The 26,640-nt window shown below is 44.4% G+C and overlaps 1 long non-coding RNA gene across 1 annotated transcript; it reads right to left on the reverse strand.

Annotated features, from left to right (window-relative positions):
- Window positions 1-2,332: 2,332 nt before the first annotated feature.
- LOC149869198 (uncharacterized) lies at window positions 2,333-9,905 on the reverse strand. Its single transcript, XR_016441084.1, has 5 exons — window positions 9,748-9,905; window positions 8,395-8,489; window positions 4,971-5,037; window positions 4,324-4,425; window positions 2,333-3,089 (listed from the first exon to the last, which is right to left on the reverse strand). It is a non-coding gene; the product is annotated as an uncharacterized LOC149869198 (long non-coding RNA).
- Window positions 9,906-26,640: the final 16,735 nt, after the last annotated feature.

Below are 26,640 nucleotides of genomic sequence, written 5' to 3' on the forward strand. Positions count from 1 at the left end.
CCATACTTGAAAACATGCATCCAGTCTTAATGACTCCACTATTGCTATCCCCATCAATGTCAAAATAATAGAAATTCCATTATAGTCAATTTCCTGAGCATTACTATTTTGTTTTAACTACTTTTTCCAGGTCCATGTCAGTTTCTCTCTGACTGTTTTATACCAATATCATTAGTGCTCTGCATCTGTCAGGTTTTTGATAAATTAAATGCAAAAATAGCTTTGTAAGACTCATATTATCTGATGTTTGTTTTCCCCAGTTCGCATTAGAATAAGCACACATCTTAAGCCACTTGCCAAGTATGCAAAGAATGGTCATGCCAAAAGAAAGTGGAGAAAATAGACAAAGGGAGGAGCTGCCTCAAATATGTAAATCTTGTATATTCTTTTATCCAAATATTTTCCTAGAAAATTAGCTGAGTGAACTAGCTGCACTTGTCAAGCAAACCGTGAGGGGTCTTACTGACCCTGACAGCCTTATGGGACCATATTTTCATACAGAGAAATTGTTCTTGAACAATTTGTCCAATCTATTAGGCATAAACAGCTTTAAGCAGCTTTAAGAAACTACTGTGTCTTTTTTACTTAAAAAGTTCTTCCTTAAACTAAATGTTCAGTTAAAATATAACCCCTTAGCTCTCATCCTTTTCCAAAGTGAGTCTCATCTGGGATTCCACTTCCACTTAATAAGATGGAGAAGACGATACACAAAGTGCTGAGGGAAGCTAAGTACTGCTTCTCCAAAAGTGCTTTATTCCTAGGTGGGCTGTCCCTGTCTAAGAGCAGTTGATAGTATTTCTTGCTTTTTTTAAACAATAATTCTGTTTTTCAGGGATTTAGAATTTTTGACAGATTATCTAATTTTGGGTGGGGGTTAGAGATTCACAATATACCTTTATACTCTTAAAATGTGCAACATCATCAGTGATTATAGAGATGATATACTTTTGGGAACCAGCAGTTGCAAAATAGGGGCCCATTTTATCCATTTCCAACTGGAAAAATCCAAGACACTCTTGTAGGTTCCACATGCGTAGAAGGTACAGAACTCTGCCTTAGTGCTTGCAAAAGCATCAGTTATCACTGTCTAGGAGATTCAGACATGTATGGCTTTCAACTTAAGTATTTACACTTATAAGAAGATTAGATGTTCAATTTCCAAATACAGACAAACAGGGACAACTCTCATTAATTTTCTAGATAGTTTAACCCTTGTGTTTTAAGGCAAGCTTGGGCTCTTAATTGTAGTGAATTATCATCGCATTCCCTTTTGTTGACATTGAGAGCACTTGTCTATAAAACATTGAGCAAATTGGTTATGAACATAAGAAGTGCCATACTAGGTCAGACCAATGGTCCACCTAGCCCAACATCCTGTCTCTGGCATATGTTAGGGAGAGGATATGAACAGGGTTTATCCAGAATGATCTATCCTTGTCATACCCTCCCTGACATCCACCATCATTGGTTTAGAAGTGCCAGGGGATACACTACTGATTGTTCCAGTTGACGGGAGAGGAAGTGGTAAGGATGTCACAGTAAGCTTGTGTTGTTGCATGGAATTTGCAAAGAAAGCTCATCACCAGCCCCTCTTGTGGTGACTCTACTGTTCATTCATGATAGATTTTATGAGGCAGCACTGGGCCTGTAAGACTGATACCTCATATGCTCATTCTGAAACTTGCACAATCACTGTTCTTGAGATCCCCGAAGCACATATTGCTTCAATAGATAGTCTCAGGCAGCGTATACACAGATTGTTTGAAAAAAAATGAACCTTATATGTTTATTGTTAGGTCTGATATACGTTGAGTCCAAAAACAGTGTATAGAAAGGCCTATAGAAATGCTAGTCTGCATTGTACTATTGAGCAGTAATGACCTGTTGTTTAGCCAAGGTAAAAGGCTAATTTGCCATACTGATAGCCGTTAAAAAGTTTGCCGTAGGAAGAACCTAACCAGGCTTCCAAATGGAATATCCCCTTAGGGTCCTACTTCTGGGAAGTGCGGAGCACACCTTCCCTTCCATTCTGTTAAAGGGAAATGAGAGCCCCTTGCAGGACTGTGCCTTTACAGCTGGTGAAATTTCTCTTTTGTTTCAGAGTGTTATAGCACTTCTCGGTGCAAGTTATATCTGGCAGTGACAGCCGCTGTGGTTTCTCACATCTCAGCATCACTTAAAGTTATTTGTGAAAGAATTATAACACCCATTCATTTTTCATATGTTTTCAAGTAAAATATAGTATAATATTGCACATAACCTTGCATTTAGGAATTGCCCATTCTGCAGTGCATGTCTGGTGTTTATTTCAGTGACTGTCAAAGACCCAGGGTTAAAACTATTGGAGGTCCAGATGACATCTGGCTTCTCAGCTCCTCCAGAATATTGGCTGCAGTGTTTATCAGTGCATTATTCATCAAAACTGATGATGCAAAGTACAACATGCTGTCTGCAGCTCAGCGTATGAGTGGAAAGAAGTTGGCAGAAATGCCTAGTGTTCTGTGAGCAGCATGTAATCAATAGTCTGGGTGCTTGTTCACTTTATGTTGATGACTATTCCCTCTGGTACATTTTTGTATATTTTTGGGTTTACTGTATTGCCAGCTGTGCAATTTTTCTTTCTCTTTTCTTGACACCAACCGTGATAGACAGAGCAGAAGGGACAACCTTTGGTGAAGTGGGTGTCAAATCAAATAAACTATTTACACAAAACATGGCACTGAGGACTGAAGAGAAAGATTTAGTCAAGAATTTCTATAAGTGTATAATATTTAGAAAGAAAGGAAGAATAAAGAAGTTAAATGCAGTAGTTATTATATCTCATTAAGAGTTTGGACTAAATTCTGCTCTCAGAATAGCATACATCCAGCATGACTTCATGGATTTTGTAAAGTTATTCCCACTTACACTAGTGACACACAAACAGAATTTGGTCATTTATTTTAACACAAAAACTTGAAAAAGAATAAGGAGATTCTCAGCTGCAGTAAGTAAGTCGGCATGGTTCCATTACAGTCGATGAATCCAGGATGCTTTACTTCAGTTGACAATATAGCCCAGGACCTGCCACATCACGTATACATATGTATCTACACACAAAGACATATACACCCATGCTGCAATTCATAGTTTACTTTTTCATCTTTAAATCTATGAATTTGGTACTCATGAAACTGGGGAACAATGCTAGGAGAGACTCACTGGCACGCCATATCGCAGACAAGAACTTCATACCCATTTTTCTGCTTAGATCAGTCCTAGCACCTCTGTATTCATCCACAAATATGTCCTATCTATTCCTATGCAAACATTACAGGGACAAACATCAGAGAAGAATGGAACCAAAAGCCTCATTTGATGGCTAAAACAAAAATTTCAACCTTCAAAATCCTTAAGATGAAACGTAGAACTAAGTTTTGTATTCAAGATAGAAGGAAGAAGAATAATCTTCCCTTCCAGTTGTTCTTCTTAGAGAAGGGACAGAACTGCTGATTCCTTAGAAATGGGTCAGATCCTCACTACTGCTTGGATCAAAGCTGCCTGAATGGTGGATCTGCATGAGCCATGGAAGAGGAGATCCTAATCCATTAATAATTTGCCCTTCCCAAATTACTGAAATTGCACAAAAAGACAAACTTTATCAGAATTAGTCATGTGGGCTGGCATTCAGCTCAGCTGATCTATTTCTGATACTTACAAGACAGCTTTGGATAATTATTTTTTGTAATTTAAAAGATATCTTGGCTATTTATGCTATGCTCCTATCCAAGCCTGTTCAGGAGAATTGGATACTCTTACTCTAAGAAAAGAATAAATATCTTGTAAGTCCACAATTTACTTTCTTTTTCTACTGGAACACTCAGCTCCCAACTCCAAAGCTCTCTGAGCTGATGTGACAGTTCATATAAGGGTTAATGCAGAGGCCAAGAAATACACTAATCTAGTTATTAAGGGTCCAAACGAGAAAGATGTGAGGACCTAAAGGACCACGCAGAAAGATTAGGTTGGGCATTTGAAGATTTTTCAGTAGCTGCGGTTTTGCAGTGATTGGAGGAAATGCATGGCACCGGGTGACTGGATAAGAAATCCTCCCATAAAAACGGTACAGTAGGTAGGGTGGAGAATTGTACTTTCAAAGGTTCTTTACAACAGGTCAAAGGACAGGCTATGTCTGAGGACCTGTATGACTGAAGGAATGTGGATTGTGTTTGGGTTTATATCTCAGTCTTGGCTCTATTCCATGAACTTTCTGCGGTTTGTGGAGTATGTCCTGTAAGTGTAATCTTTCCTAGAGGAGAGTACTGATTAGCTCGTCAGACTGACCTGCTCTTCTCATTTGTCTCAGTTCAGTAGGCATGCTGCTAAGCTCAGGCATTTTGGAGCCCTGCGAGTCATGAGGTCTCTGGCACAGCAGATCTTCTAGGCCTGGGAGGTAAACAAATGACAGTGTTATAAGTTGGTGAGTTTTGAGAACCACAAAAGGCAGAGGAAAGAAGGAACAAAAATAGGTTCAACTACAGAGGTTTGAGGATGAGGTGTTCAGAGTATTCAGATCTGCAGTTTTGAGCTATCAAAACTCACCTCCAGAATTAACCATGTTCAGCCTCATTCCTCAGAGAAAAGACTACCATGATGTGAAGGGGAAAAAAGGAAAGGAAATGGCATTATTTTATTATTATGTATAATATATTTGAAACTGAAGTCCATGCAGACCTTGATTTTAGTTCTATTTTGCCTAAAGATTGTATGATTTTTTCCTGAGCAATAAAATTGTTTGCTTGTGGTCACATAGCAGATCAGTCGTTAAGTCAGAAACAGAACCAAGAACATGACTTAATACTACAATATGAAAACTACAGTTCTTTTCTCCTTAACTATTGAGGTGTCCTCTCAAAAGAAGAGTTTCTCAAACTTTTGAAAGCAAACAAATAAAATCTGCTGATCCCTATGTGTTGTTAAAAGTTACATACCTTAATTTGAACATCTTCCAACTTCTACTGATATTTCGCGGCATTCCTTGAAGGTCTGTGGAAACTTCTGTGTAGAGAAGCACAATACAATTCTTTCTTTCATTTCTAATGTGCCTCGATGAGCAGTGATATAGTTAAGGTACCATTTAAATTGTTCATAGAGAATTTGATGGGAGTTTGAATTGCTACCCCACAGAATATTTGTTTCACATTTGCAAATTCCAAATAGAAATGCAAAGTCATAGCTATGAAATGACGTAGAATGGAAATCTTTGGAAAAGACCATTCTGGTTAAATACAGACAGAATATTTTGAAAATTTCCAGAGTGGCAGCTGGCTGCCAGGTCAGCTGTCTTGATGGGGTGCTAGGGAGTTTCATAGTTTCATAGTAGCTAGAGTCGGAAGGGACCTAGGTAGATCATCTAGTCCGACCCCCTGCCTTGGCAGGAAAGAGCACTGGGGTCAGATGACCCCGGCAAGGTGCTCATCTAACTTCCTTTTAAAAATCCCCAGGCTAGGAGCCTGCACCACTTCCCCTGGAAGCCGGTTCCAGGCCCTAGCCGCCCTGACTGTGAAGTAGCGCCTCCTAATATCTAATCTAAACCTACCCTCTGCCAGCTTGTGACCGTTATTCCTGGTCACTCCTGGCAGCACACGGGGGAACAGGGACTCCCCCAATACCTGCTGATCCCCCCTGACCAGTTTGTAGCAGGCCACAAGGTCCCCCCTTAACCTTCTCTTGTGGAGGCTAAACAGGTTCAGGTCCCGTAGCCTCTCCTCATAAGGCCTGCCCTGCTGACCCCTGATCATACGAGTGGCCCTCCTCTGGACTCTTTCCATATCGTCCACGTCCCTCTTGAAGTGTGGCGCCCAGAACTGGACGCAGTACTCCAGCTGCGGCCTGACCAGTGCCGCATAGAGGGGGAGGATCACCTCCCTGGACCTGCTCGAGATGCATCTGTGGATGCATGACAGGGTACGGTTGGCCTTCTTGACTGCCTCCCCACACTGCCGGCCCATGTTCATCGTGGAGTCAATGACGACTCCAAGATCCTTTTCCGTCTCCGTGCTGGCAAGAGGGGAGTTCCCCAACCTGTAAGTGTGGTGCCGGTTCTTCCTCCCCATGTGCAACACCTTGCACTTATCAGTGTTAAACCCCATCCTATTCTCATCCGCCCACCGTTGCAACCTGTCAAGGTCAGCTTGTAGCCTATTGCACCCTTCTAGTGCACCCACATCCCCCCACATCTTAGTGTCATCAGCAAACTTGAACAGGGTGCTTTCTACCCCCTCATCCAAGTCACTGATGAAGATGTTGAACAGTGCGGGCCCGAGGACCGAGCCCTGCGGAACCCCACTGCCCCCGTCCTTCCAGGTCGAGAAGAACCCATCCACTACCACCCTCTGGGTGCGGCCCTCCAACCAGTTGGCGACCCATTTGACCGTGTGGGCATCGACACCACAGTCACCCAGCTTTTTGATGAGGACAGGGTGAGAGACAGTGTCGAAAGCCTTCCGGAAGTCCAGAAAGACTACATCCACAGCAACCCCTGCGTCTAATGATTTGGTGACCTGATCGTAAAAGGCCACCAGGTTGGTCTGACAAGACCTGCCACTGATGAACCCATGTTGGTTGCCCCTGAGCATGCATTCCCCCGCAAGGCCCTCCTGGATGTGTGCCAGGATAATTTTTTCAAAGAGCTTACCCGGGATTGAGGTAAGACTAACTGGCCTGTAATTTCCCGGGTCCTCTTTTTTTCCCTTTTTGAAGATAGGGACCACATTGGCCCTCTTCCAGTCCTCCGGCACCTCACCAGAGCACCACGAGTGCTCATAGAGCCGTGCCAGGGGTCCCGCAATGACCTCGGCCAGTTCCTGTAGAACCCTAGGGTGAAGATCGTCCGGACCAGCGGACTTGAACACTTGTGGTACAGAGTCCTAGAGAAACGTTCAGTTCTAGTACCCTGGGAACCCTGGGAGCCACGAATGCTGAAAGGAAAACAGGTTGGTCAGCCAGCCAGCCACCATGTCTGATCTCTGTCAGAAACGTCAATGACACGTTCAATAGGAACATATTGATTCCATTGAGTCAGCATTTAACAATGGAAAACTCATTTGTCTGGACATTTCTGAGCAGTTCTTTTGAATCTGAATCCGTCCTGGGCTGTTAGATGCCACTTGGGGCATTAGCAAGGTTATGCTATCCCTGATCATTATGCTGACTGCTGGAATAGCAAACTTGCTGTGTTTGTGCAACATTCTTCGGAGGATAGCGTTTTGGTCTGTGGTTCAACCCTCAACCTTGAAAGCCAGTGAACTGGAGAGCCAGGTCTGGGCTGTGCGCTTTGACCTGTTGTGCTTGGGTAGACCTACCAAGAGTTAAACTCCTACTGAGAGATTTCACAGAGGGCTTACCAGATCACAGGGCATACTATATCAAAGTCAGGGAGGGATGGGTTACTGGAAGAACTATGCTGGCTAGAGAGTACAACCCTAGCTGACAGCTTTACTGGCAAGATCAAGTTAACGTCACTGGAACACACCAGCCTTGTGACCAGTGCTGTACCTACACTCCTGGTGGCCCTGGGCAAAGTTTTAGTACCGCCCCCCATCCCTTACACACACACACTTCACCAGACATAAAGACTTTTGCAACAAAAAAAATCATTATCACATCTGTGGTATTGATGTCTTTAAATAGTTTGAACTCAATTGATAACATTGTCATCCTATATGCATGCAATATCAAAACTTTCTTTTTGCAAGTGTAAATTTTTTTTTTTTTTAATTTTTGGGCCCCATTTCTGTTCGAGCGCCAGGCGGCTGCCTGGTTCACCCATGGCTTGTGTCTGGGTCTGCTTGTGACCATATCAAATGGCCAATAGCATCCCTTCCCATAAGTCTATATTTTTCACTGAAAGAGCATCAATTTACTGTGTTTTCCTGGAGAATAATGAATGTTAATGAATAAGTAGGAGGGGAAAGGGCACTTGGGCCTCACTCCCACTCACTTCTTCTTTCAAAATGGAAGCTAAAATAATATACAGGAAAGGGTAGAGGGGAAAAATACAGTATTTTTCTTCCTGTGACGCTTTCATTGTTCTCTCCCAGTCTCAGATTCTTCCCTCCTCATCTAACTTGTACTATAGCATTTCCTAACAACAAACCCTATAGTCAATCAGTTCATAATCTGACTCCATTTTACCCTGCACTTGATTTCTTACCACCTCGTGGCTCAGCATTTTCCCAAGGCCCTTCAGGTTCCTCCAGTAGAACAGTCCCACTGAGTACAAACACTGCCCTAACTCCCCTCTGTCTTTCTACCTAAACTCTCCAAATACTTGAATTCTTCTTCATACACGGCCCATCCACACTCAGAAAACCCATCCCCAGTACAGAAATCTTTCCCATCCTAGTTACTTACCAATTGTTTCCATCCTCAGAAGCTCCAGGCTAATTTTTGCTCATTCTCAGTTTTGTGCTGCATCTGGTCTGCCTCAAACCAGAAAGATCTGAAGACTGAAAACAACAAAAGTTTTAACTGAACCTTCATCATAATTAACCTTAAATATGGAGCTAAGGTTCAGACTGGCTTTTGTTTGGGACTACCACTGATTACAACTGGTTTGTGTCAATCAGCTGCAGGGAGCTATGCACCACTTTGCAGGTTTTGTGGAATAAGTAGCTCCAAATGGCAGGAGTTTATTATGATGAGGCAATTCCTATGATGCACTGTAGGAAAAAAATGCAGCCATTATTATGATTAGATAAACTTCTATGAGATTATATGGGACATTACAATTACAAGGTACTTGTTAAAGTATTGCATATGTGTACTTAATTGTAAGAAAAGAGCTAAAAAACTCTGTACTTATTGTTTATTGTACTTAAAAAATAATAGAAGCATGCCTCAATATGAACTGAATGAACAGCAGACATGGTCCTCAGGATTTGCCTCTTTGGACATATTTATATATAAGTCAGACTGGCAGTATGTCTTCTGCAAGTCATCCCTGGAAACAGAAGCCAATATGATAGCATGTGAACATCAACATTTTTACGACTTGCTAGCATTTGAAAGTATTTTGAGTATTTGGAAAGTAAAACAGAATTATTTTAACCTTGTGTTAGAATAATATTAAATGAAATAAGGTATACATATGAAATGAGGTAATAGGCAGATACAATTGTACCGGAGGCCCAAGACTTTCAAAAGTAAGTGTGGTTCTCAGAGCCTCCGTTTTGTAGTAATCAGGTGATTTAAGATGCCTCAGTCTGGACATTAAAAAAGAGTGACCAGCTATTTTTGAAAACCCTGGCATAGAATTCTGTGGGGAATGGACTTGCCGGAACTTCTCAGCACACATATACTATTACAGCAGGATTTAAGTCTCTGATAATGATGAAATGTTAATCAGCAAAAAAGCCCAGTTTCAAAGGCTTCTATTTTATTGGCATAGCCATAATATGTCAATTTTAAAGCAAAAAGATGGCAGATCTTCCGTGATACTTTTAACCTATAAGATTAGATAATTTAATTTTTAAAAATCATCTGCTTATGGATTTGGCAGAGTCATTTTTAATGTCATAATCTCAGAATGTGACAGGGATTTAAAATCAAATTGCAAACGTAAAAGATATTATGTTGCCTTATACTTGATATTATGTGTGTGTTCCTTTAACAACATATCTCTAAAGCCAGATTTTTACACAAAAATATGCAAAAGCAGAAAGTTATAAACATTTTTTTAATTATTCATTCATTCAATAAACCTACCATTCCATGGTGGACTGACTGCATCAGGAGCTAGATAATGGAATAGAAGGCTTCTTACTTCTGGAGCCAAACATGAGTTCTCCTGGGGACAATAGCTGATGTTGGTGTAATACTAAAATGTGCATAAACCAGTTAGAATTTTTAAAGTGCATCCACAGGTGTCTGTATCTGTAAAGTGCAGCTGCATGGCTGCATCTTTTATATATACAAGTGGGAACAAGTTAGAGGCTGCGTTGAACATTTAGCTCTAAATATTAGTGAACTTTGATTGTTAAATCATTATTAAAGTAGGCTGAAAATTGGGTTGTAGTCTCTTCTGCAGAGGGCTAATGTTGCTAGTGTCAGAAATGACATCACTTTTTAACCAGATGGATGTTTCCAGCATCAGGCTCAGAAATGCCAAATGGAATTTGTAACTATAAAAAAATTCACGTCACTATTTATTCACGGTGGCAAGTGTTTCTTGCACTGTACTTTCATGGTGCAGCCTCAGTAATGTGGCTCCGGTTTTCTTTTTAACTCACAAACACAGGCAGCTCAAAGGAGGAAAACTAAAAGAAAACTTGGCATTGCACAGACCGCTCAAGCATGCAGAGGGTGGAATTCCACCCTTTCAGATCGATTCAGTCCAGTGAGCTAGATCCCTTTTAATGTTTCACTATGCCAGGACTACCTAAATTACAGTATAAGTGTTTTCAAAAATATTTCTGATCCTTATGTAGAAAAGAGCTCCACACACAGATGCACAGGCAAGACACTTTCAACTTTCCTTTTAAATATCAGCCAGCACCAAATGCACATATTCTCCAACCTCCCTTCTGCTCTTATGAAGCAGGCAACCTTTTTGGGGATTATACAATGGGATAAGATGTTCCTTGCTTCCTCTCTGAAACTTTTGTGTAGTGTAGCAGTACGCTGTTGCATAGCTGCAGTTTTCAGCAACAGAAGTAGCTGCATTTCTGTGATTGATAAGGTAACTGTCACGTAAAGCCCACCCTTGCGGATGAAACGTGACAGATGAAAAAACAAAAAGTCATGTAGTTATGTCATTATTCCCACCTCTTTATTTGTATTGTCTTTGGTAAGGCTGAAAGATTTAACCATTAGCACCAAGATGGTGGCTCTGATCCAATTCTGTATTGTGTTAATGTAATTGTCCCTGGTTTCTTAGGCAAACACAAGAGAGTAACCAAGATGCTGACCACTGTAGCCAGCCTTATTGTCTGCCACACCATCTGAACTAGATGCTAACTAACTCCTCCTGCACTCACTCAAATGAGGACTAGCACTGTGCAATTCTAATTGTTTGCACTTGAGAAATACAAATCCACATAATGATGCAGAAGAGAAGAACAGAAACATCTTTTGGAGCATCCTTTGACCATCACTCAATATAATCGAGTGAAATGCCCAGGTCCTGAGCTTATGGAACCTGAGAAGTAGCACGAGAACATAATATTGTTATTTCAGCATTAAACAAAACCTCTGAAATTGTGAAGAATTCTGTGAGCGAGAGAGAGCAGACGGAGCTCCTGGAATTCTGCTGCTTTCCAGATCTCCATTCAAGACCACCGGGCACTGAGTATGAAAAAAACTGGAAAGCAACTGGGATGGTAAAGATTTCTGTACTTAGGGATTGGTTTTCTGAACTTGAATGGGCCATGTATGGAGAAGAATTGAAGTATTTGGAGAGGTTACGTAGAAAGATAGAGGGGAGTTAGGGCAGTGTTCGTAGTAAGGGGCCGGGGGGGGAGGGGGGGGGGCGGATTTCTACTGGAGGAACCTGAAAAGCCTTGGGAAGATTTTGAGCCAGTAGGGTAATGAGTCCAGTGCAGGGTAAAATGGAGACAAATTATGGATTGATTGAATATGGGTTTTGTAGTTAGGAAATGCTATAGTAAAAGTTAGATTAGGAGAGAAGAATCTGAGACTGGGAGAACAGTGAAGGGGTCACAAGAAGAAAAATACTGTACTTCCCACTCTGCCCTTTCCTGTGTATTATCTTAGCTCCCATTTTGAAAGAAGAAGTGCGTGGGAGTGAAGCTGGAGTGCCCTTTCCTTAGCCAATATGGGCCTAATAGTTCTTACCACATGCTTTCATTTAAATGTGCATAGTTACTGGCTGTTACATGCTCAGCCCAGACAATTCTGTGTCTCTGTCCCATAGACACAAGAATACTGGAGTCTTTTAGGGTCACCTTGAAGTAAAGTGAATGAATCAAAAACTAATGATTGCATGTTTTTTTCCTTTTTCTTTGACCCTTACTTTGCTTGTTCTGAGAATTAGGTGCACTGCAGCACTATATGTTTTTATCTAGACTCCTATAGGTTCAAAGAAACAGAAAAATGTAAAATAATTAAATACTGAGTCTGCAGCAGAAGACTTACAAACAAATTGCTTTTAAAAGGGGCTTTTCTTATAGACAAGCACAATGGGGTGAGAGATGGCATGTGAGACCATGTATTTATTGTTCTTTACATCCTATGCTGCAAAATTTACAAGAGCAGCAGAAAGGGTAGAAAAACCAAAGCCCAAAGCCACATTACTATCTGCAGCTGAGCCACCGCACCCAAGAGACTAGAAACTGGGTTATAGCTTCATCTTACCTTATAACATGATGTCCCCTGCAGGGACATGGAGAAGAAAAACCAGTGTCCAAAATGCAAGGAGAGAGAAGTTAAAATACCTACAGGCTCCAGGAAAGGAGACTGGTGTTTCACAAAGTACTAAGGGCATTTGAAACCTAAAGCAAAGCCCCAAAATATGAAATGTGTTTCAGGAAGAGAACAGCTGGACTCCTCTCACCCACCAATACTCATGCACCTGTAAGCTAACCAATACGAAAACAAATTGTCAGCTGTCATTTTTGATGCGGTGAAGTGTCAGTGGCAGGGCCCAATAAAACATCTGTTTCTATTTTTGCCCTTGACAGTCATACAACTAGTGAACCACTAGCTGGTTGGATTTGTTGTATATTTTTGATAGGCAATCACATAATTTAATGAACCTGTAAGAGTGAATTAGTTTGCAAAGTGTAATTCCAATGGGAAAGCCTGCCTAACACATTATCCAGCATTAAAAGTCAGGATACAGAGTTGGTGCTGCTGGCCACACCTTTCCATTTTGGCAGCATCTGGTTTAACTTGAAAACCAATCCTTTGATCCCTTTTGTAACACTGTTCCCAGGAGTTGCTAGTGCAGCTTAGTTTGGTTGAAAGAGATGGATCCCCACAGAAGGACGAATGTTCATAAAGGAAAGCAGAGAGATGCTGTTGACATCACATCTGCTCCTTACTTTTTGTTCATTTTATTTTTTAGAGGAAATATGGAGGACTGTGGGTTTTTTTGTTTTTATATTCCTTTAATGCTCTTCCCTTTTTATTTCTTCATTTACTAAGCTGCTTTGTCCCTCTCTATAAACTTTCTCTCTCACAGAAATCCCCCCTCATGTCTCTCCTGCCTTTACTTAATTTTTTTTGATGCTGCTCAATAATGTCTGGGCACCTGACACACATACTTTAATTTACCTGCATACCACCCAGATGAGATAGTAAAGTATAGTTAAGTTTCACAGGAAGGGGAATTGAGGCACGGTGAGAGTCTGCACTGAAACCTACAGTATCCTGTAGACTTTAAACAGTAGGCATTAAACCAGGGGTGTCAAACACCTTTGACTTTTTGGGCAGGATCCACCTTCAGGTGTTGCACAAAGGTGAGCAGTGTCAGGGAGCTGTGAGAGTTAATGCACCATTGCCTGTCCCGTTGCCACTGAAAAACACCCCAACCAGGCTCCAGATTCAATACCTAGAATCTGGTGGTGGGCCCCACCCTCGCTTAGCCCACCCCTGGGTGTGTCGTCCCTCCAAGGAACCCTGCAAACCAGGTGACACAGTTCCACGGGCCAGCTGTTTGATCCCTTTGCTTAAATGATCTAGCTCAGGTACAAGGATCTGTATAACCACAGCAATGCAGAGCTCAGCATGGGCTATATTACTCTGCAGTCTGCAGTGCAGAACTACCCTTTGAGCAAGTGACACTTCCACTTTGCTCCAAATAAAGACTATACATGCTATACATTCCTCCAGCTAAGCTTTTTCACTACCTCAGGTAATAATTATAGAACATAAATTCAGACTGAGTTTTCTCCCCCAAAATCTTGGCTTTTTCTAAGGCTCTGTGCAGGATCTCCCTCTCTTTGCCCTTGCTTTCCTCTGACCAGAGGGTCTTATCGCTCCTCTTTTTTAACAAAGCAATCTTGCTACAGTGAATCAGTTGAATTAGCTCAGCAGCTCTAAATTCCGCTAACACAGTGAGTCAACAGAAGATCCCTGCATCACTACACAGGTTCATATATCAAACCATCCCATTACACCTCCCTATCACACACATGAACCTCATCTCACTTTTCCCCTCATACACAAGCTTTCTCTCTTATTGCCAGTCCCACATTCCTAAAATCTATTCTTTCCTCACTTTTTCTACTGTAAAAAAATAAATCTTGTGCATGCCTTATCACTTTAACTCAACATCCTGTATAGTTCTGTGGGCACGTCTACATGTGACGCGACATTACTGTAGTGATGCGCTATAGCAACATAGTGACCATGTGTGTCTACATGTGCTCAGCAGCTACTTTGCTGTAGCAGCATGCTCCCTTGTTATAATGCACTGCTACGGCAAAGAGGTGGCTAGAAATATTGGCGCACCTGGTATATGGCATGGTATGGGCTGCTACTGTACCGTGCTTTAGTATTTCCTTTTGGAAAATACTAAAGCCCTTTTGGAAATACTAAAGCACAGTACAATAGCAATGTTGCCATACAGGCACATGTATATGCATCGTGTTTCACCTAAATCCATTCCCCACAAAATGACTGCAGCTAATACTATCCTGGCATGCTGAAGAGACCAGCTAATGGGGGTCTTCAGAATCCTTTAATGGGTTTACTCTTTCACCACTTCTGGCAAGTTCACAGCTTACTGGCATTAGCCTTAAGGTACCACGCAGCTCCATTCCTACCCAAACCTTTGCTCTCACTTCCTCCTCTGTCTCTTTGCCTTTGTCTTCTGAAAGCCATATTTACTCTATTTTTCCTTCCTATCTTCATACCATTTCCACATGAGTGTTTATTCTTGGTACACTGGCTTGAACCACCCCTTGTTAGATGCAAGACACACCTCAGAAAATACTAACTCTTAGCTTTCACTTGTTTTTTGACTACAGAAAAGCAATAGAGCAATTCTTCCATTGCAAAGAACTCAAAAAGACCAGAACAGGTCTGAATGGGTTTTGACATGATGGATTCCTATGTGAAATCTCTGGGTTTATCTTGTGAATCATGAGTAGATGTTTGCACACTTAACAGTGATAATATTGCATGATACCTTGCAGTAACTTTAAAAGTATCTCACAGCACCCTGGGATGCCACATCACCTGGCTGAGAATCCCTCCCCTAACTTCTTCTATGAGGTCTTTCAACCATAATCCATAAAGTGAAAAGCACCTGTATACTACATATATAAAATTTGTGTGCTGTTTGAATTTGGACATTTAACGTTAACTTCTTAGACTGTAATACCTCTGAAGAGGGACTGTGTCTTTGCGGCTGGATATCACCAACAATCCCTTTAAGGTGTAGTGATCTGTGAGTATGCCACTTTGGTCCATGAGTGTGTCACTTCGGTCTGTGAGCACACCGCTTCAGTCCGTTCCTGAATTAGTCCCGCCTCCCCCTTTTGGTGCAGTCTGCCAGTAAGGGTCCAGGTGGGAGCAGGCAGGGTTTGGCCCCACGTGGAGCACTGTGGGCCCTACCCACCACCCATCTCCATGCTAACTGCTGCCCAGAGAGCACAGCAGGGGCAGGAGGAGCTGCTGGAGGCAGGGGGAGCCAAGCAGTACCTGGGTAGCAGTAGCCCCATTGGAAAGCTTTGCGTGCTGGCTGGGCCCAGTAGAAGTGTGGCACAGGCTGCCCCTGGCAGGAGCAGGTGGGGCTCGGCCCCATGTGGAGTGCTGTGGGACAGCCATAGGCCTGACACAATCAGTTGGTGGGCACCTACCCTCAAACTGGATCCAATCAATTAGCAGGCCAGATCCAATCAGTTAGTGGGTCGTATTTTGTCCACCCTGGGTTACAGATTCGCTGCTAAACATATCCCGAGAATTATTCATTATAAAGGATGATAGAACTGGAAGAAGTGCAAGTCACAGGTTAAAATCCTGGCTGTCATGGGAGAACACCGAGCAGCGAACTTTGGCTAGTTCCCACAGCCCCTTGAATGCCATCTGGCAAGCCTGTGGCTACCCACTGAAACTCCACTTAGAGATGGGCATCAGAGAGGGAAAGAAAGACAGCTGACAGGTCACCCCTGGCTAACACCCGCTTCCTGGTCTGGCAGACAGACAGTTTTGCCAGCAGGACCAGGAAGTCAGTGCAAGGTCCATGTGTACAGGGCCCAGGCTTTAAAACAGGGAAAACAATACTGATGAATTTATCCATGCAGATTCCAGGAAGAATGAGTGGGGAAGAAAGCAACAATTAGTTAAAAGTCCCCACCTCGCCTCAGGAAGCGAGGATGCACATAGCGTCAGGGCTGGGGAGCAGAGCAGTACCCTGGAGCCTGCGCCAACCTCCAGCCCCAGCCCCCACCCCCGCCTTGCCTTGGAAAGTGAGGAGACACATGGTGGGGAGGCACTCTGCCCCAGCCTTGCCCCTGTGCTCACCTTTCCTCGGGGAGGAGCTGCTTCCTGCCCCAGCTGAGGAGTGAGTAGCTTACTACTGGTAAGTGTCCTGCACTGGCCCCAGTGCCTCTGCTGTGCTCCACACCCAGCTCCTCTCTGGGAAGCCACTGCCCAGCTGTGGTGGAGGGGACAGGTTCTGAGCCTCATGCCCCAATCTGCCCATCGGGACACAGGGTTGGGAAACAGCTGCCCCAGACCTCCCCCCAGCGCCCCCTGCCAGCCTGGGGCTGGCACCCAGGGGAGCCTGGAGCTCTCCCTGGCTGTTGTAAGAGGGAAAAGCATGGCAGGAGTAGCCTGCCCTGAATTACTCCTGTCGGGAGCAAATTTCTCCCAATGTACACATGTATAGACATGCTCCCAGGGAAGGTTTATTGCACTGTATTTAACTGCACAGTAAGTTTACAGTGCATTAATAGCACATGTTGATGTGCCCATTAGCATGTTTCTAGTGCCCCAGCTCACTAGTTCTATCTATTTAACAGCAATTCTCTGTTTCCCCCTCCCAAATAAACCTACTCCTCCCATTACCTTAAAGCAACAAAAATGCCCAATGGGTTCATGTGTAGACATGCTCTCAGGGAAAGCTTAGTGGGCGTATCTACACATGCATTTACTCTGGCCCAAATTTACTCTGGTGTAAACTACTTGGGAGTAAGGGTTCTTGGTCAGGCATCTACACATGCAGGGACTAGGGAGAAAATTTGCACCAAGTTCCCTGAAGCCCTGCAATGGGACCCTACCACCACTGGGTCAGCTGTCTCCTGACCCTGGCTGGGCTGCTTCTTGCTGGGACAGGGACAATGTCACACCACCTCAGCAGCAGGGAGCTCCTGGCCCTGGCTCCACAATCAGGGGCACGGGGCTTGGAAACAGCTGCAGAAGAGGGGCAGGTCCCAGACCTCTGCCCCAATCCACCAGTGGGGCAGCTAGCTCACTGCTAGCTGCTCCATTGGTGGATCAGGGCAGGGGGCTGGGGACAAGACAGTCTGATCTCCTGCCTGAGCTCTGTGACTGCAGAGCTTGGCCTGGGAAACCCTTATCTCCTAGCCCCCAGTCCCTGATTGTGATCTGGGAGAAGGGGGCTTGGAGCTCCCTGCTGCTGGGGCAGAGGGACATAGTCCCTGCCCAGGCTGCTGTGGCAGAGCCCACCTCAGCAGCAGGCAACTCCTAGGGGGACGAAGCTATCTCCTGCCTCCTGGTAGACAACTGGCCAGAAGCAGATTTTGCTCCTTGTCAGGCATCTACATGGGAACTACAGCACCATTACTAATTCCAAATAAATTTTCTACTTGCATTTGCAGGTAGCAAATTTACTCAGCAGTAGGGAGGTTTACTGCGAAGTAAGCATGCACACGTGTAAGCACATGCTTACTTTGCAGTAAACTATGCTAATGCAAAGTTAAGCATCTCATGTAGATGCACCCACTGTGTAGTATTTAACTGCACAATAAGTTTACAATGCATTAGTAGCATATGTAGATGAGCCCAGTAACAGGTTAATAGTGCCCCAGCTCACTAGTTTTATCTATTTAGTAGTAATTCTGTTTTCCACTCCTGAAAAAACCAACTCCTTCCACCTTTCTTAAAGCAAAAATGCCACAGCTAGTGTTATTCCATAGTGCTAACACCACTGGGGCTGGCACTGGTTAATTTTGAGTGATCCATGCTAGGTGTGGTTTTCTGTATATATACTGCCACCGTTTAATCACTGGAATTTGTCACAAATCAAGATAAGACAAATATTTATATGTTCAGGTAACCTTGAAGTGGTGTCTCTGGTGCCTCTCTGCATAATATTGTATCAGCTTTTCTCACACAAATCTTGTTTTCATAGATTAATAATTTGCAAATAAAGGCCTGGACTCAAGACTGAGGCTATTTTTGAAAAATTATATTCTTTTCGAGTATAAAGTTGAGTGCAGGCTAATAAAACACTTGCAAAGTAACTGATGATGTAAATGTAAGAATAACTATGAACATACCAAAAAAAATAAACAGAAGAGAAGGAGGAAAGAAATTAATTAGCTTATTCCTGGGGCACTGGATGCCCTGATTTTGGCCTTAATCTTCTCCTAGAGATCTATATCCTACATGACATTGCCAAGTAGAAAAATGGTCATCCTGCATCTTGATCACAATTCCCTCTGGAATCTCTCCACACCCTGACATGAATGGCTGCCCCTTCATATCTGTTCTGCACCAGGAAGGGGTTTCAAGAATATCAGGAACTGTGGGGTCACAGTGGAACAGACAAGTGCAGCTCTTCTATTGTCCCTTTGCTCTATAATGTGGATATCTAAGTGGAAAGCATGGCAGAAGGAATTGAGAGCTCCAAGCTCAGATGCATCCCTCTCAGGCATCCCCATGACTTCTTCTGAGCATGTACAGAGAAACAAAGACAGTTTCAAAATACCTTTATTGGAGGCTGAACTGCTGGAGAGATGGGCATTAAATTAGGGGCCAAACTTGGCCTGCTAATTTTAGGCTGAGTACAGAGGTTCAAAAACCCCATGGCAGAAGTGCTTTAAGTTTTGTGTTTTACTGTAAGTGCCCTAGCTTAGGCCAAGAGGGAACAAAACAGATATTCCCCTTACATGAGAGGTAGAGGGGTGGTGAACAGGGTGCCTGCACTGGCCGAGGCCAGCAAGCTGGGGGTGCTCAAGTACATCTCCCAGCAGCAAGGCAAACCTTGATTGTCCAGCCTGGCCCTCTCCCCAGCCCCTTCCCCCCAGCAGCCAGCTCTTTGCCTGGCTCATTCAGGGAGAGACGGGAGGGTAGGGCCAGGCCTGCATGGTGAGGGCATCTGCTCCCCAAGAGTGCACCATGCCCAGACAAAAATCCCTGAGCCCAAGGATCCCTAGGGCTCAGCAGTGCTTGAAAGCCCCAGATCCTGGGGATTGCAGCTGCTGCAATCCCTACAGCTCAGGAGTTTTTCACCAGGCGTGGTGCACTGGTGGGGAAGCAGATGCCCCCACCATGTGGGCACAGCCCTACCATACCCCACCCCGCAATACATGCAAGCCAGCCAGCATAGGTTGGGGGGGGGCAGGGGGAGATGCCACCACTGTCTGACCCCTCCTGATGACAGGTGCAGGCAAGAGCCTGTCAGTGGAGCTGGGCACTGGCTTGGGGGGAGCAGGTGCCCCCTCCCTACATGGGTCTAGACAGCACTGTACAGACCCCAGCTGGAAAGGGCTGGGCCAGGGCAGGGCGGGGGCTCAGTTCTCCTCTTGCCTACCCCTTGTCCCACTGCTGGCCAAGCTGGAGAGCAGAGACTTTCTTTCCTCAGCTCTGTGACAGCCCAGAGGCAGGGCTGGTCCACCTCAGCCAGAGCAGATGAGGTGGGGCGGAGGCTAGCCCACCCGCTCCACAAGGTGGCAGGTTAATGGCAGCCTGCAAAGCATCCTGGGATACTGGGGGACTGTGACCTAATTTGATTTGGGAGGGGATCTGGTACTAAAGTTTAATACATAGGTTTGACCTAAATCAGTTAAGTCTGATGTTACATTGATCCAGGCCTATCTTGGACCAGGTTCTGCTATTTGGAAACTGGTCTATGTGCCTTGAACTTCTGTTCTGTAAGAGTTTTAGACCACTTTCCAATCTCTTATGCCAGTTTATGTGTAATTTCTGTCCCTAGCCTTATGACCAGAGTTTAAAGCAGAATATATTGAACATTAATTTAAAGAAAACAATAAGAGCTAAGCAAATGCTGTATAATCTGTGATTCACAGGTGCTGTTGCTAGAAACTGTTGCTGTGCAGCTACTGTAAAATAGCATCCAATCTGGGCTTATTTTCAACATATTACACTATGCTATGAAATAGAATGGACTAAACCAAATTAAAGCCAAGGATGCATCTGTGTTCCAAGCCACGCTACTACCTGAGCTGATCCTCTGTTTAGAAAAGTATAAAGGCTACAAGCTACAGAACAAGTAGTGCATGTAAGTCCTCAATAAGGAGATAACTCAACAAGGCAAGTTCACCAGTGGGTTTAGTCTTATTGATCCAGACATGCGGGTGATTGAACACAGACACAGAGAAGGGTTCTAAGTGGCAGGCTGCAACTTTATCAAGTTAATGCGTGGGGCATTTTCAAGTGAGTTCTAGTGCAGGGGTTAGAGGGCTTCTACAATATAACCCATAACTCAGGATAGACTGCTCTCAGCCAACCCACAGGATTCAGTTTAAGCTTTTAGTCTTCCAACTCTTCTCCCCATGAGGGGGGACAGAACATGCCAAAAGTGGGGACCTTCTTCTTTGAAGTCCTTCAGTCTGCCTTTTCTTCCATAGACACAAAGTCCATCTTTACTACTGGTAGGGCCCCCCTTGGCCTTTTATTCTCACTGGACAGCCGCTGCAAATTGTGATGAACTGCTGCATATTGAAATGTGTAAGTCTTGCAGCTATTAATCTTGCAGCTGTAAGTCCTTCAGCTATTTGTACCCTCCTAATGCTGTAAGGAAGGTGAAAGGAAATATCAAGCCTCTGCAGTTTTGGCCTTAAGGGGAAAAACTGCTTCCTATCATAAAATACAAGTGATTGGCCAGACCCACAGCAATCTAAATACACACCTCAAGTATTACAACCACAAAGAGCAAGGATGGCAGTCACAGAGAACAGCAGCCTCAAGCACCCAAGCAAATGTTTAAAGAACAGGGCAGGAAAGGGGATAGTACAAAGCCAACCCACTTCCACATCCCCTGCAGCTAGCCAACCAAAGGGTGAGAACCCTTGCAAGGGGAGGGACCTCCCTTACACTCCCTAGGCACGGATATGTGTGCCCAACACCTGCTCTGATGCATACTAATTAGCATGCATTTGCACAGACTCGATTAATCGAGTCTGCTGGAGCACTGTAATCAAAACACTCTGGCATCTCATGTATTCAGCATCCCTATATTTTAAAATGGGGGCAGCAGCACTTTAACTAAAGCTCAAACAAGCTTTAGTAAGTGCCCTGCCATCATTTTGAAACACAGGACTCTGAATACAAGAGCTGCTCTGGGTGATTCAACTAGAGCAGCTCCTGAGAGCCACTCAAATTAAAATCCACGCCCCACCACTCCCCACACTGGAGCACATGTAAAGGTGCCCACCATGTGAAAGTAGCGTGAAAAATTCAAACTTAATATCACTCAGTCCCTGGCATAACACACATAAAACATGAAAGATCTCATGGTAGCAGATACTAGGAGGAAGTCTAAATGAAGCTGGCAAAGGTAGTCAAGGATGAGAAACTGTAAGGAAGAGAGCTCCTAGACTCTAAAGTCAACTCTCATCAAAGTAAATCAAGATATCCAGGCTTCGGGGAGTGAAAAGCCAGTGCAGAAGACAGAAAATGAGCTACAATCCTTTTTCTTTTTTTCACTTGTTCAAATACAGTCCAAGATGGCAGTAAGTAAACAGAATTACCTCTTCCTGAGCACACATAACATGAGCTGTCTTTTGTTCAGTTATAGATTTTCAGAATGCAATATATAAAATTATCATTACAGCTCAAAAGGAGTAGAAAAAATCTTTTTTGTGAAACTAAGAAGAGAATAATCCAGGGGCATGGCCTATTTTCACTCTTTTCAGTTCAGATGAGTAAGAAACATTTGTGTGACCACAAGGACAAGCTTATACTGATGCCCCCAAAGCTGAGAGTCCCATCAACTGGCCACTTGCTGGTGCAGGGGGAGCCTGGGATAGCAATCTTGGACTCCCCTGCACCAGCAATAAGACATGACTGCATCTGTCACTGGATCCCACAATCACACCTCCTGACATGCATGTGCACCAGATGCCTTTACGTGAACACCTCAAGGGGCCCTGACACTGCATGCTGTATCCTTCAGCACAAGGTGTGGGCTTCACTTGTTCTGTGCATAAAGAGATTTCCCTCAACAGGAATATCAGTTTGACCATTTCATCCACAAGTCTTTCATGGTTCAGCATAACCAGGTGACATAAAAAGTCAGTTAACCTCTGAGGCCCAGATATTTAGAGGTATTTAGGTACCTATGTTTTTCAATGTATTTATGCACCTAAATCCCCCCAAAGTCAGTGGGAGTTAGGCAGCTAAATGCTTCTAAAAATTTGACCTGGCACAGTTACCTAGCTGTATAGAATTGAAGGTGTTTATCTAATATCCTTCACAATTTTCTGTATCTACTAAACAAACTACAAAGGCCTACTAAAAGCACCATCAAATACATGCCGCTTTCATCTGAATGCAAACAGCAGAACATATTCAGTGTCATATGGAAACTGCCTTTTCAGCCTTCGATTGTGGCACCTGTCATTTTCAGGAAAGCCCCCAGCCCATTGCAGCTATGAAATCGTGTCTCAGTGCCACTGCGAGGAAGGCACTCTGTTGAAATTAAGTGGTTGGCTGACTTGGCTGCTGGGGCACATCTGCTCTGCAGGCAACTGAGAAAACATGGCCCAGTCTTTAAGACAGTCACACTGGTAAGGTCAGGCAGGACAGCAGAATCTTCCTCCTGTTTCAGTCCAAACTGCTCTGTTATGCCATGTTTTAAGAGTGCTTTCAAAGCCAGCTTCTGATAGTTATAATAGAAACAATTAATTTCAGTGTTGATTATCTTATTTTATTTTATTTTTTTGCTATACGCTGGCGTTAGTAACAGTGCAGACAGGATAGAAAGGCATCAGAGACAGGTCATTAATATATATGGTTTTGTTCATAACATCATATCTATTTGTGTGTTGCTGTATGTATGGATACCGAAATGGTCATCAATACCTTAAACAAATGTGGCTAGTACATATTGTCAAGCAGAATTATTTGCAGGCAAGGGGGCTCTAACTGAACTTCCCTGAAAAAGCAAGATGCTATGCAGTTGAAAAAACGGGAGCAATAAGAAATAACTCCACTGAGTTTAACATGGATACGTTTGAATTACACAGAGAACGAGAATCATCCATTGTTCATCTTGCTAGTATGAGTGTATAATTTTCCTGCTGTCTTTTTTCTCCTTTTGTTCTTTTCAGAGATTCTGTGATTAACACTGTCTTGGGGAGAATTTCAGTATTTTCTGTGGGTTAGCAGGATGTGAGCTAGGTGCTGCTGCAGCATGAATCTTTTAAAAGCAGCCTAAGAAATATTTAAGACCCTAGTCTAAGAGGAACAGCTCTCCCAGGCATAATTTTTGGTGCTGGTTGCAGCAGGGAGCGTATGCTGTGAGGAAAGTATTATTTTTCTAAATGGAAGGTGTCAGATGGTCACGCAATGTGACTGCATGTTCGAGATCACTGCCTCCCATCTGCAATTTGTGACGTGTGAAAGATTCTGCCCAAATGTGCTCACCAACTGGAAACCCTCGGCACTTTTTTTTTCTTATCAGGAGAGACCAAGATAACCAATGGTTTACAGATCAGGGATCCTATCAAATTAATATCACTCTAGGATAAAATCTGCTTTAAATACAACTACTAAACTCCAGCAAAGTTAACTAGTACATACAGGTTCATTCATCTGATTAAAAATCCCTACTAGTAAAACAAGAAAATAGACATTTAAAAAAAACCCAACAAAAAAACATTATTCTCATACTCTTTACAAGAAGGCTTGCTATAAAATGTGACAGCCTTTTCCAGTACTCATTAATGTCATCTAATTACAACACTTACTAGGTTTAAGCCAGGCATTAATGTACTGAAGGTATTTTTTTCCTCTCCAGCTTTTCTCTGGATCACATAAACTACTTGTCTTTTCTAGCTTTTTGGCAATTCGGTGAACCCTGATGTGGCTGAGTTGGAGGCAAAATGGGGATTATTTACCCCCTGAAGAGTGTTTGCAGAATGCCTGACAGAGAAAGTGTTGCCAGTAGCAGATAACCTATTTAACCTAGGCTGACACCATTCAGTGACAAAGGGTTTTCTCTCCTCAGAGGATTCTCCCGTTGTTCTGGTGACCAGGTACCTCCATCTGGCTCTGAACAACCTGCCACTGTATTAATCAATTATTATCTAAAGGGGGACGCACAGTGTTGTCTTTGTATGAATTTCGGGTGGGGAAGTACCTGAATTTCTAGGGCAATGCTTGCCAAGGAATTGCGTTCTTGCCCTTACTGGCTGGCCAATGGATAATATGCTGGGTTCACTCTTGGAGGATGTTGACAGTGCTTGCCCTTGAGAGGGCTGGGTGCCAGTTTCCTTTAAGGACACACTTGCTCAAAGAAATCCTTATACAGAACAGATCATTTAGTCGGTTACTAACTCCCTTCTTCAAACTTTTGTTTTAAATGGGACAAAAGTGTAGCTGAGAAGTAGGCCCATGCGAATAGGGAAGTATTTGATTTGGAATCAGCCGATTCAGCGGATAGTGATTCAATTCACAGATTTGGATCGCTGTCTCAAATTGATTCGGCTGAATCATCTTTGGAAGATTCAACACTGATTCGGAGAGGTTTTGTGATTCAGATTGGCCGTGGAGAGGCAGGCACAACTGGGTGGCTGCAGGGTCTTCCCCTGCAGCTCATCTGGCTCTGCCTGCCTCTCCCCTGGTTGGGGAAGCTGTGGGAGAGGCCCCCATGGCTGCCCTGCCCGGCTCCATCCACCGCCCGGCCACAGCCTAGTCCTAACACTTAAAAAAACCCAACCAAACAAAAAAGCCCCGCACTCACCAGCTGCAGCAGCAGTAATTGGGGCCTCTGGGCACTCGTAGCAGAGCCCCCTGCATAGTGCAGGGCAGTAGGGATCACCCCCACCTGCTTGGCCCTGCACAGCAGCTGCCCCATGGTGCGGGCGTAGCGTGGCTTGGCAGGGCACTACATGCTGCCTGGAAGCTGGGGCCACTGGGGCTGAGTGGTGCCAGGCTCTGGCTGACACACGGAGTTGCCACAGCTTGCAAACAGCACGCAGCACACTGCTGAGCTGTGCTGCACCTGCACCATGGGGCAGCTGCCACACAGGTGCCAAGTGTGGGGGGGGGATTTCTGCTACCCCCCACTGCCCTGTACTGTATGGGGGGGGCCGGCTCTGCCATGAGCACCCAGAGACCCCAATCACCACTGCCAGAGCCGGTGAGTAAGGGGCTTCTTTTTTTTTTAAAGTGCTGGGCTGGGTTGGGCTGGGCGGGGCATGGAGGCTTCTCTTGTGGCTCCTCTGGCTGTGCCTGCCTCTGCCTCAGTGGGGGGAGACGTGGGGGCTATGCCCTGCTGCCTCTTGCCCAGCACTGGGGCGGGCAGTGCAATGTAGGCTTGGCTCGCTCCAGGAGGCAGCAGGGCATAGCCCCCACTCCCAGCACTGCCGCACCTGCATCAGCACTGGGAGTGCTGCCCTGCCACCACTTGCCAGCCAGAGCAGTGGGCACAGGATGCAGGTGTGGCAAAGCTGGGAGCAGGGACTATGCCCTACTGTTGCTTGCCCCCTTCTGCCTGGAGTGAGCTGTGCCTGCATCCTACCCCCCCCCCCACCACCCCAGCTGGGCAAGCGGCAGCAAGGCAGAACCCCTCTCCCAGCACTGCCACACCCACATCCCACACCTCCTCTCCCCCCTCCCCAAGTAACTCACCCCTCCCACCCTGGCTGAGCAGCTTGTCCCAGCCCCAGCCTCAGCCCCAGCCCCTCCCTCTCCAATGCCCCTTCCCTCCTCCCTCCCCCAACCCCAACATTTACCAGCTGGAGGCAGCTGTGTCAGCTGCTTGTTTAGTCTATGGCCAAATCGCTGTAGCGGCCGAATCTTTTTAAAAGCTTTTCCGAATCATGGGTATAATATTCGCTCACCACACAGCTGTTGTGAGGCTTACTTAATGCTTGTAAATCCCTGAGAGTCTCAGATAGGATGTACTGATTAAAAGTGGAGGACTACTAATAGCCTTCCCTTGCCAGGTACTAGGGGTGTCCTCCTGCTTTTATCATCAGATGTAATAGATACTAACAGAAAATTCCTCTCCAGTGAATCATCAAACTGTTGGCCAATAAACTCACAGCATTTAATTTCCAGGTGCAATCAAGGTGCAATGGCTGTAACAGCCATTGTGCTAGCCAATCCTAAACAAGAGATAGACACATGACTCAACGTTCAAGCACAGATATCGTGTTTGTTCTAGGGAAGTATCTGGAGCAATCCTTCAAAAGTTTGACTGTAGGAGTTACAGCCATACTGGTGTGATACATTGAAAAATGTAGGTACCTTTAATCA

Source organism: Crocodylus siamensis, chromosome 3, assembly GCF_052110815.1.
Source record: "Crocodylus siamensis isolate JL-2025a chromosome 3, ASM5211081v1, whole genome shotgun sequence".
In the NCBI taxonomy this organism is placed as follows: Eukaryota; Metazoa; Chordata; order Crocodylia; family Crocodylidae; genus Crocodylus; species Crocodylus siamensis.